This window comes from Chenopodium quinoa, unplaced genomic scaffold (assembly GCF_001683475.1).
Source record: "Chenopodium quinoa cultivar QQ74 unplaced genomic scaffold, ASM168347v1, whole genome shotgun sequence".
Taxonomy (NCBI): Eukaryota; Viridiplantae; Streptophyta; class Magnoliopsida; order Caryophyllales; family Amaranthaceae; genus Chenopodium; species Chenopodium quinoa.
In genome coordinates this window covers 6963364-6974278 of record NW_018744502.1, presented here as the reverse complement: position 1 = coordinate 6974278, position 10915 = coordinate 6963364, and positions in this window count along the sequence as shown.

Below are 10915 nucleotides of genomic sequence, written 5' to 3'. Positions count from 1 at the left end.
ATGTTTATCAAGAATCTCCAAGAGAAGTATTCGAAGCATTTGAAATATCAACACAATTTGAATACTTTCAAAGCCGTTTATGACATAGGAATTGAAATTGAAGATGACCTCGCAAAGCAAAAAGCTACTAACAATAGTAACCACGGTGGCTGGAAAGGAAAGAAGAACGACAATTCTTCTTCTTCCGAAAACGCCCACTCTAGTAATAATGTTAGTACCTTTGACCATAGTGGTGTCTTAGCCATGGACAATCAAGGATCTAAAAGGAAACCCAGGCGAGAGTTTACACCCATTGGAGTGACCTACGATGCTGCTTTCGATCGTCTCTACGATCGAGGATTAATCAAACCTATTGGCCCTACCAAGGATCCAACACCAGAAAATCGATCTTCGAGATGGAATCCAAACTCCTATTGCAAGTACCATCGAGGAAACGGTCATACTACCGATGAATGCTACAGGTTTCAAAATCTCATTCAAGATCTCATAGAAGCAAACAAGGTCCCATTGCCTCTAGCTAGCGAGAAGACTGGGTGATGATGAAGCGAATGACACCAGACAAGAGGCGAGCTTCAACGACGAGATTTAGTGACCTATTTTTTCTATTTCTTTTTTATTTACTCTTTCCCCAATAAGTCTAGCATAGGCACCTTTTCTTTTCCCTTAGATTAATTTTGTACATTCTTTATTTTCTTTTAATAAAAATGAGCATTTATTTCCTTGCATATGATCATCGCATTGCATTGCATAAAAAAAATGCAATATACGCGTGCTCGACGGTGTAAGATACGCGTTTCTTAACTCTTTTATCTGTTTAACTAATGCTAGTTTTGCAGGTATCGGCGTTACAAGAGTGATTTAGGATCGCAGAACGTTCTGAATCATTCTCCGTCCCTATCGATACTTTGACTTTTGTCTTCGAAACTCGCGTTTCTCCAAACTCAGTCAAAGTGGGGGCTTCTGTAGACACCCATTTGTGTCTCCCTAAAACCAAACCCGGTGATGAGTACCTTTCACGTCGAATCATAATCGAATGAAGCGAAAGTGTGGAAAGTCTAGTGTTGCGGAAAGTTTTATTTTCTTTTCTCTTCTTTCTGTTTCTGAAAACTTATTTTAAGAAGACAGCCAATCCAGTTTGGTTAGTCCATAATATGGGTCCAATAGTAGTGTTTTTGGATGGGGCTTGCAATGACCTTTTCAACGATATATTATAAGCCCAATTCCGATGAACATTGAGGAAGTTATGGCCAATTTACTAAACTGGGCCCGGTTTCAGCTTTATATGCGGCCCAATGATCTAGGGGAGGGCCTAATATGATTTATCATTCCTAATGCAATTAGGAATGGTTTTAGTCTTCTAGATTCTTCTATAAGGTTCTTTTCATTCGTAATTCAATTAGCATTGATAAATAGACTTTTGTTGACTTTTCAGAGTTTTAATCAAAATCAAATAGCATTTTTGAGGAAATTATATGATTTTATCCTCCAGTACGGCAAACTTATCTGATTTTCGAAAATGCGTTAAAATTAGGCTTGGCGCCTAACCCTAGGCCTTGGCGCCTGGCGCTAGCCATAGGCGCCTGGAGCTAGTGTTGGTGCCTGGCGCCAGCTAGCCAGGGTTGGCGCCAGCTCTGTTTTTTGTGCGTCAGAATATGTTTTGTTTAATTTATCTTTTTAGCTGATTTTCTCTATAAATATCGTATTAAAAACTCCATTTTCAATCATCAAGAATGACCGACAATCAGTTTTCATTCGCAATTCTCATCTACATTCATCTACAATCAGTTTTAATTAGCATTAATCAATTCTTTATTTCTTTCTCTAAACTTTGCTTTTCATACAAAATTCCGCATTCACAAGATCTAGAAACACCTAGCGTTGTTCAAAGTTGCCTTCGCACTAGACGTGAAAGGTTTTAATTTCTGAGGGTTTGGTCCCAAATCTCTCTTTCAATTATTTAATTTGATTGTTTTGATTATTATTTTCCTTGAAGTTACTAACGTGTGTATTTCGTTATTAAAAAGAGGTACGAGGCATCAAAGTAAGTACTTTAATTGATTAATTGATGTTATGATGTAGAAATCATGTTTAAATTGTTATTATGATATTCCTAGTATCATGTCTAGGGTAATTTTAATATTAAATATGATTGTTACGATGCTTCCTATATTCTTCCTAATATTTATGATTGTTAGTATCATGTTATGGTTAAAGATTTGATTTTTATTGCTTAGTGACATGCTAGGGTTTGTTATTAATCTTGTTTGTATCATGCCTAGGATCTTGGTATTATTATTATGCTTTAATATTAACATGAACATGATTATGATTATAATTGTTATAATTTATGATGATTATGAATATTGTTATTACTATTATTTTGATGATGATTATTTTATTTATAATTATTATTCATGATATTGTTTATTATTTATTATGTTGCTTGATATTTATTGCTTGATCACACCTTTTATGCATGTTTAAAGGGAATGTGCACTTGTAACCACGCTTAATAAGATAAGTAATAATCTTGCTTAGGTTTAATTTGATTATAATTCAAGTGATCGCCAATAATAGATTTATTTGTGCATTAATATTCAACCAACATAGATTAAACGGGTTTAGGGTTAACCTATTGATTGCATGTTAATCAGAAAGCGCACATGAATACGATCAGAATAAAGTAGAGGCCTATTATTAGGGCAGGTTCAATCTCTTTTAGGTTGGATTTGTACCTTCATCCCCGAACCCTTATTTGGTTCTAGACCTATGGAGTTGACGATCTCTTGGATCGTTAAGGGGTGTAGCCTTCACCTCGTGAACGGTTTACAAGTTCCTAAAAAAAACTTGTTGGCGACTCTTTTGCTCTATCTTCTTCCCTTTTGGACGCCACCGTACTTTAGTGTATGATCACAGTGGGGTTCAAGCTAGTGGGATTTAAAAGCTTGAAATATATTCCCTACAATAGCCATCTGAAAAGACAGTTTACTAATTTAAAAAAAACTTTAATACTCTCAATACAGGAAAAATACCTTGAACTATGATCACATACGAGTCAAATCCCACTATAGAAGACCATAAAAAATATAAATAATAAAGATTGTTTCTCAATCTTAACTAAGGATTATAATTATCATCTACTTACAAACATGCCAAGGTGTTAGAATCCAACTCCTTTTGATGTATTAGATTCCATTTAAGTGCTTTCCTAGAGTTTAGGTTATGTTTTCTTAGCTTGAGGTCCCATTATTGTGTTACTGTCAGATCAGTGTTCACTAGGGATTCTCCTTGTATGTCATTTAAAGCTCTTTAGAGGGCGAATGATTAATGAAATCTTAAAGCCTTCTACCAAGTGTTGCCTTGCTTTTATGCTTGTTTGTTGTTAGACCTTTATAGATATTGTGTCTTACTTGCATATTAGCTCCCCTCCAACCCAACTTGATGTGCTAAGGACTCGTGGTTCGGACCCGCTTGTGCCCGCTTTGAAGTATCGGCCGTCACAAGCCCCGACCACCCGCACTCCGTCGCCCAGATAGACGTGAGTGCTCCTGAGATTCTATTGCCCGCTTGTGTTGCTTTGTGCTCACAAGCCCCTCTTCCGCTCAAGGCTAGCGTTCTTGCCGCCAAAAGGCTGGAGCGCGCTGCACGTTTTGGGGTCCAAACTCCCGGACCGTGACAGTTGGTATCAGAGCCGAGGCTCAAACCTCGTCGCAAGCAACCCGTGTAGGCACCAAGGAGGGCTACACGAAGATGGAATTCGTAGAAGAAAGGCTCGCTTGGCTCGAGGAGAAGGCGGACAAATGGGCCGAGCTCCAAGTCATTGTACACGAGCAAGCCGAGCAAATTGTGAAATTGATGGCTGACAGAGATGCCCTCCGCGAACAATTGCAATTTGTTCAAGGAATAGCCCACGAAGCACTTGAGAAATGTGCTACCTTAACGCGCGTTGTGGGCAGAGACGCACTAGGTGTTGGTGCGGCAAAGATAAAGCCGCCCAAACCTCGCGACTACAGTGGCGCTAGAGATGCGAAAGAAGTTGATAACTTCCTCTTCGACATGGAGCAGTACTTCCGAATATGTCAACTAAGTGACGATCAGAAGGTGGATACTGCCATCATGTACTTGTCCGAAGATGCTAAGCTGTGGTGGCGCACCAAGCACGCAGACGTCGAAGCAGGAAGGATCAAGATTGATACATGGGCGGAGTTCAAAGAGGAACTCAAAGAACAATTTTACCCCGTCAACACAGCGTTTGTTGCACGGATGAAGTTGCAAGAGTGCCGCCAGAAGGGTTCTCTTCGCAACTATGTTAAGGAATACTCGGCGATAATGTTGGACATCACAGACATGAATGAGAAAGATCGTGTGTTCAGCTTTGTCAACGTGCTAAAGGAATGGGCACAGCGAGAGATTTTGAGGCAGAATATTGATACCCTCGCTGCTGCTATGTGTGCTGTTGAGAGATTGATGGACTACTCAGTCGGGAAGGGTCGTCAATCCGAGAAGGATTCAAGTGGGACATCAACACGCTCTAACAGTCCGTCTCCAAGATCTCCAAAGGGTACAGAGAACGGCTCACGAGTATCGTCCAACACCATTAATACATATCATAGAAGAAGTGGAGGAGGTGATGCCCAGAGACAAACATCTACCCCCTCCCACAACTCAGGAAACTCGAGGGCCGGCGCATCCTCGGAAAACACAAGGGCAATAAACTGCATACTTTGTCGAGGTCCACACAAATGGTGGGATTGCGAGCATAAAGAAGAACTTGACAAGATCCAAAAGAGATTGTCATCCATGTCCGTTCAGGAGGCCACAAAAGAGACTAGCAGCGATGAGGAGCCCACATATAGGATGGGTTCCATACGACGCTTGAGTGCTATGAGAATGATAGCACCTCAAGAAGAACCAGAAGTCCGATATCTTTCGGCAATGCGAGTGATGGAGCCTGAGAAGAAGGCAACATCGAAGAAACAAGCTCGCACCAGAAACCCAGAGAAGCGGGAGATGAAGCCCATGGAGTTGGCAACATCCAAGATACACACCCGCAAAAACCAGAATCAGTCACAAGGTTCGAAGCAAAGAGCGACGAGCCCAGAGACACCAAAGAAGAACCTCCCAAGAGGGAGGAAAAACAGTGGTTGAGCAAACAACGCAGGGCACGTGCAAGGGATTACAAAGAAAATGGTCACCCAAGAGGCACCAGCCACAACTTGAAGCTCTCCACCACAGTCTCAAGGAAGCAGCTCCCCAACAGATGATGGTGGAAGCAGCTGTCCCCCTTAATTCAACAGATTCCACTCCCAGGAGGAAATTTAGAGATGAAGCTCTCAACAAGATGTTCGAGTCGAGCGACTCCAGAGACAAGCTCCTCGTCAACAAAGAAGATCCAGCTCAAGAGTCAGATAAGGTTCCAGAAGATAGCCGCACCAACGGCGCATCCAAAACTTGAGATAGTTTAGGGTTTTCTAATTTTGGATTGTAACTTTTGTAAGTCGACGAGGTCGTCGACAGCTTAAGTAGGGGAGGATGTTAGAATCCAACTCCTTTTGATGTATTAGATTCCATTTAAGTGCTTTCCTAGAGTTTAGGTTATGTTTTCTTAGCTTGAGGTCCCATTATTGTGTTGCTGTCAGATCAGTGTTCACTAGGGATTCTCCTTGTATGTCATTTAAAGCTCTTTAGAGGGCGAATGATTAATGAAATCTTAAAGCCTTCTACCAAGTGTTGCTTTTATTCTTGTTTGTTGTTAGACCTTTATAGATATTGTGTCTTACTTGCATATTAGCTCCCCTCCAACCCAACTTGATGCGCTAAGGACTCGTGGTTCGGACCCGCTTGTGCCCGCTTTGAAGTATCGGCCGTCACAAGCCCCGACCACCCGCACTCCGTCGCCCAGATAGACGTGAGTGCTCCTGAGATTCTATTGCCCGCTTGTGTTGCTTTGTGCTCACAAGCCCCTCTTCCGCTCAAGGCTAGCGTTCTTGCCGCCAAAAGGCTGGAGCGCGCCACACGTTTTTGGGTCCAAACTCCCGGACCGTGACACAAGGACTAACTCATAATAATAATCAGGGAATGTAGGGAATAAATTTCAAGCCTTAAATCCCACTAGCTTGAACCCCACTGTGATCATACACTAAAGTACGGTGGCGTCCAAAAGGGAAGAAGATAGAGCAAAAGAGTCGCCAACAAGTTTTAGGAACTTGTAAACCGTTCACAAGGTGAAGGTTACACCCCTTAACGATCCAAGAGATCGTCAACTCCATAAGGTCTTGAACCAAATAAGGGTTCGGGGATGAAGCTACAAATCCAACCTAAAAGAGATTAAACCTTCCCTAATAATAAGCCTCTACTTTATTCTGATCGTATTCATGTGCGCTTTTTAATTAACATGCAATCAATAGGATTAACCCTAAACCTGTTTATCTATGTTGGTTGAACATTAATGCACAAATAAATCTATTATTGGCGATCACTTGAAATTAATAATCATATTAACCCTAACAAGATTATTAAATATCTTATTAAGCGTGATTACAAGTACAGATTGCCTTTAAACATGCAATAAAAGGTGTGATTAAGCAATAAAAATAAATATCATCAAGCAACATAATAAAATAATAATAATAATATTCATAATCATCATAAATCATAACAATTATAATCATAATCATATTCATGTTAATATTAAAGCATAATAATAGCAAGATCCTAGGCATGATACTAACAAGATTAAGAACAAACCCTAACATGTCACTAAGCAATAAAAATCAAATCTTTAACCCTAACATGATACTAACAATCATAAATATTAGGAAGAACATACTTAATCATATTTGATATTAAAATTACACTAGACATGATACTAGGAATATCATAAGAACAATGTAAACATGATTTCTACATCATTATATCAATAAATCAATTAAAGCACTTACTTTGATGGCTCTTACCTCTTTCTAATAACAAAATACACACGTTAGTAACTTCAAGGAAAATAATAAATAAACAATTAAATTAAATAATTGAAAGAGAGATTTGGGACCAAACCCTCAGAAATTAAAACCTTTCACGTCTAGGGAAAAGGCAACTTCGAATATGGCTAGGTGTTTCTAGATCTTGTGAATGCGGAATTTTGTATGTGAAAACAAAGTAAGAATTAAGAGAGAATTGAGAGAGAATTAGAAAACTGATTGTCTGTGAATAATCGTGAGAATTGGTGAATGATGGTGAATGAAGATGATCGAAAACGGAGTTTTTAATACGATATTTATAGAGAAAATCAGCCAAAAAGATAAATTAAACAAAACAGAGTCTGACGCACAAAAAACAGAGCTGGCGCCAATGGCTAGCGCCAGGCGCCAGGCCTGGTTCCAAACGCCAAAGCCTGGGTCAGGCGCCAAGCCTATTTTCAACGCGTTTTTGAAAATCAGATAAGTTTGTCGTACTGGAGGATAAAATCATATAATTTCCTCGAAAATGCTATTTGATTTTGATTAAAACTCTGAAAAGTCAAAAGTCAATTTATCAATGCTAATTGAATTAGGAATGAAAAGAACCTTCTAGAAGAATCTAGAAGACTAAAACCATTCCTAATTGCATTAGGAATGATAAATCATATTAGGCCCTCCCCTAGATCATTGGGCCGTATATAAAGCTCAAACCGGGCCCAGTTTAGTAAATTGGCCATAACTTCCTCAATATTCATCGGAATTGGGCTTATAATATATCGTTGGAAAGTTCTTTGCAAGCCCCATCCAACTACACTACCATTCGACCCATATCATGGACCAACCAAACTATATTGGCTGTTTTCTTAAAATAAGTTTTCAAAAACGGAGAGAAGAGGAAAGAATTAAAACTATCCGCAACACTAGACTTTCCACACTTTCGCTTCATTCGATTATGATTCAACGTGAAAGGTACTCATCACTGGGTTTGGTTTTGGGGAGACACAAATGGGTGTCTACAGGGAAATTCTCAACGGTAACCCCCAACTTTTGCTACGCACTAATGGCAACCTCAGCTCCCCGTTTTTTATTATACAAAATGACCCCAATTAACAACTTTATTTCACTTATGACATTAATGAGAGTTAATTTAAAAAAACTAACTATGGTTAGCTTTACAAAAAAAAAAAAAAAAAAAAAAAAAAAAAAAAAAAACCCACCAACCCCACCACCACCACCCTCATCCCCACCAAATCTAGCCAGCACCACCTCCACCCTCATCGGAGCCACCTCCTACCCAACCCCCTCATCTGAAACACCGACCTCACACCCAAACCGCCAAAACCTAGCGCAACAACTACCTCGCACATCAGCCCACAACCAACCCACCTCAGCTCCCTACTTCCACCTTCAACCCATCGTCGCACAACTCCTTCACACAGCAGCCCGCAACCAACCAACGACCGATTCCCATGAGACAACCACCGTTAGCCGCCGAATTAACCACCATCACCTCCAATTCGACCGCAACATCCACCATCGCACTCAGTCCACATCAGAGCCACCACAAGACCCTTCGGAGCGAGCGCTCATTCCATTGAAGCGGTCGCTCCTAGTTCAATCTACAAAATCCAAATCGTGTTTGGGTTCAGCGGTGTGGGGGTGGTCGGGGTTCCGAGATCGGCAATCTAGTGGTGGACGGGTGGTGACGGTGAGAAGGAGGACAGGGAAGGAGGGTTGTGGCCGGGGATTTGAGAGTCTAGCTTGGTGGTGTTTGAGGTGGATTTGGCACATCATCACTGGCGTTCGGGGGAGTCTGGGTAGCATCGCCGGTGATCGGAGGAATTTGGGGTGGTGTGCCGGAAGGGAGATGGTGGTTGGGCAGGTAGTGGCTGGGCAATTGGTGGCTGGTTTTTGGTGGTTACAATTAATTTTTTAATTTTTCTTTTTTTTTAAATATAAATCTAACTATGGTTAATATTTAATGAAATTAGGTTATGAGTGAGATGAAATTTTTAACTAAGGTCATTTTTTATAATAAAAAAGGGGAGGTTACTATTGGTGCGTAGCAAAAGTTGGGAGTTACTGTTGAGAATTTTAATAATAATAATACTCAATAATGGCACATGTTCCCAAATGATAATACTCAAACCAACAACAAAATAATAATAGTCAACTATTATATCTTATAATTTGATCAAATGATAACCATTTATAGACTAATAAATAATATCCTAATAATGAGTTATGTTCTTGTAGACACCCATTTGTGTCTCCCCAAAACCAAACCCAGTGATGAGTACCTTTCACGTCGAATCATAATCGAATGAAGTAAAAGTGTGGAAAGTTTAGTGTTGCGGATAGTTTAAATTTCTTTTCTCTTCTCTGAAAACTTATTTTAAGAAAACAGCCAATCCAGTTTGGTTGGTCAATGATATGGGTCCAATAGTAGTGTAGTTGGATGAGGCTTGCAAAGACCCTTCCAATATATTATAAGCCCAATTCCGATGAATATTGAGGATGTTATGGCCAATTTACTAAACTGGGCCCGGTTTAAGCTTTATATTCGGCCCAATGATCTAGGGGAGTGCCTAATATGATTTATCATTCCTAATGCAATTAGAAATGGTTTTAGTCTTCTAGATTCTTCTAGAAGATTCTTCTAGAAGATTCTTTTCATTCCTAATTCAATTAGCATTGATAAATTGACTTTTGTTGACTTTTCAGAGTTTTAATCAAAATCAAATAGCATTTTCAAGGAAATTATATGATTTTATCATCCAGTACGTCAAACTAATCTGATTTTTGAAAACGCGTTAAAATCAGGCTTGGCGCCTGACCCCAGGCTTTGGCGCCTAGAACCAGGCCTGGCGCCTGGCGCTAGCCATTGGCGCCTGGCGCTAGTGTTGGTGCCTGGCGCCAGTTAGCCAGGGTTTGCGCCAGCTCTATTTTTTGTGCGTCAGACTCTGTTTTGTTTATTTTATCTTTTTGGCTGATTTTCTCTATAAATAACGTATTAAAAACTCCGTTTTCATGCACCAATTCTCACGATCATTCATCTACAATCAGTTTTCTAATCTCTCTCTTTCCTCAATTCTTTCTTCTAAACTTTGCTTTTTACATACAAAATTCCGCATTCACAAGATCTAGAAACATCTAGCCATATTCGAAGTTGCCTTCGCCCTAGACGTGAAAGATTTTAATTTCTGAGGGTTTGGTCCCAAATCTCTATTTCAATTATTTAATTTAATTGTTTTGATTATTATTTTCCTTGAAGTTACTAACGTGTGTGTTTTGTTATTAGACAGAGGTACGAGGCATCAAAGTAAGTAATTTAATTGTTTTATTGATGTAGAAATCATGTTTATATTGTTATTATGATATTCCTAGTATCATGTTTAGGGGAAAAGTTATAATATCAAATATGCTTATTATGATTCCTGCGATGCTTCCTATGTTCTTCCTAATATTTATGATTGTTAGTATCATGTTAGGGTTAAAGATTTGATCTTTATTGCTTAGTGACATGTTAGGATTTGCTATTAATCTTGTTAGTATCATGTCTAGGATCTTGTTATTATTATTATGCTTTAATATTAACATGAATATGATTATGATTATAATTGTTATAATTTATGATGATTATTAATATTATTATTATTATTATTATTTTGATGATGATTATTTTATCTATGATGATTATTATTATGATTATAATTTTATTGTCATGATTATTATTTTATGATTATGTTGCTTGATTATTTTTATTGTTATTGCTTGATCACACCTTTTTATTGCATGTTTAAAGGGAATTTGGTACTTGTAATCACGCTTAATAAGATATTTAATAATCTTGTTAGGGTTAATTTGATTATGTTTCAAGTGATCGCCAATAATACTTTATTTGTGCATTAATATTCAACCAACATAGATAAACGGGTTTAGGATTAATCCTATTGATT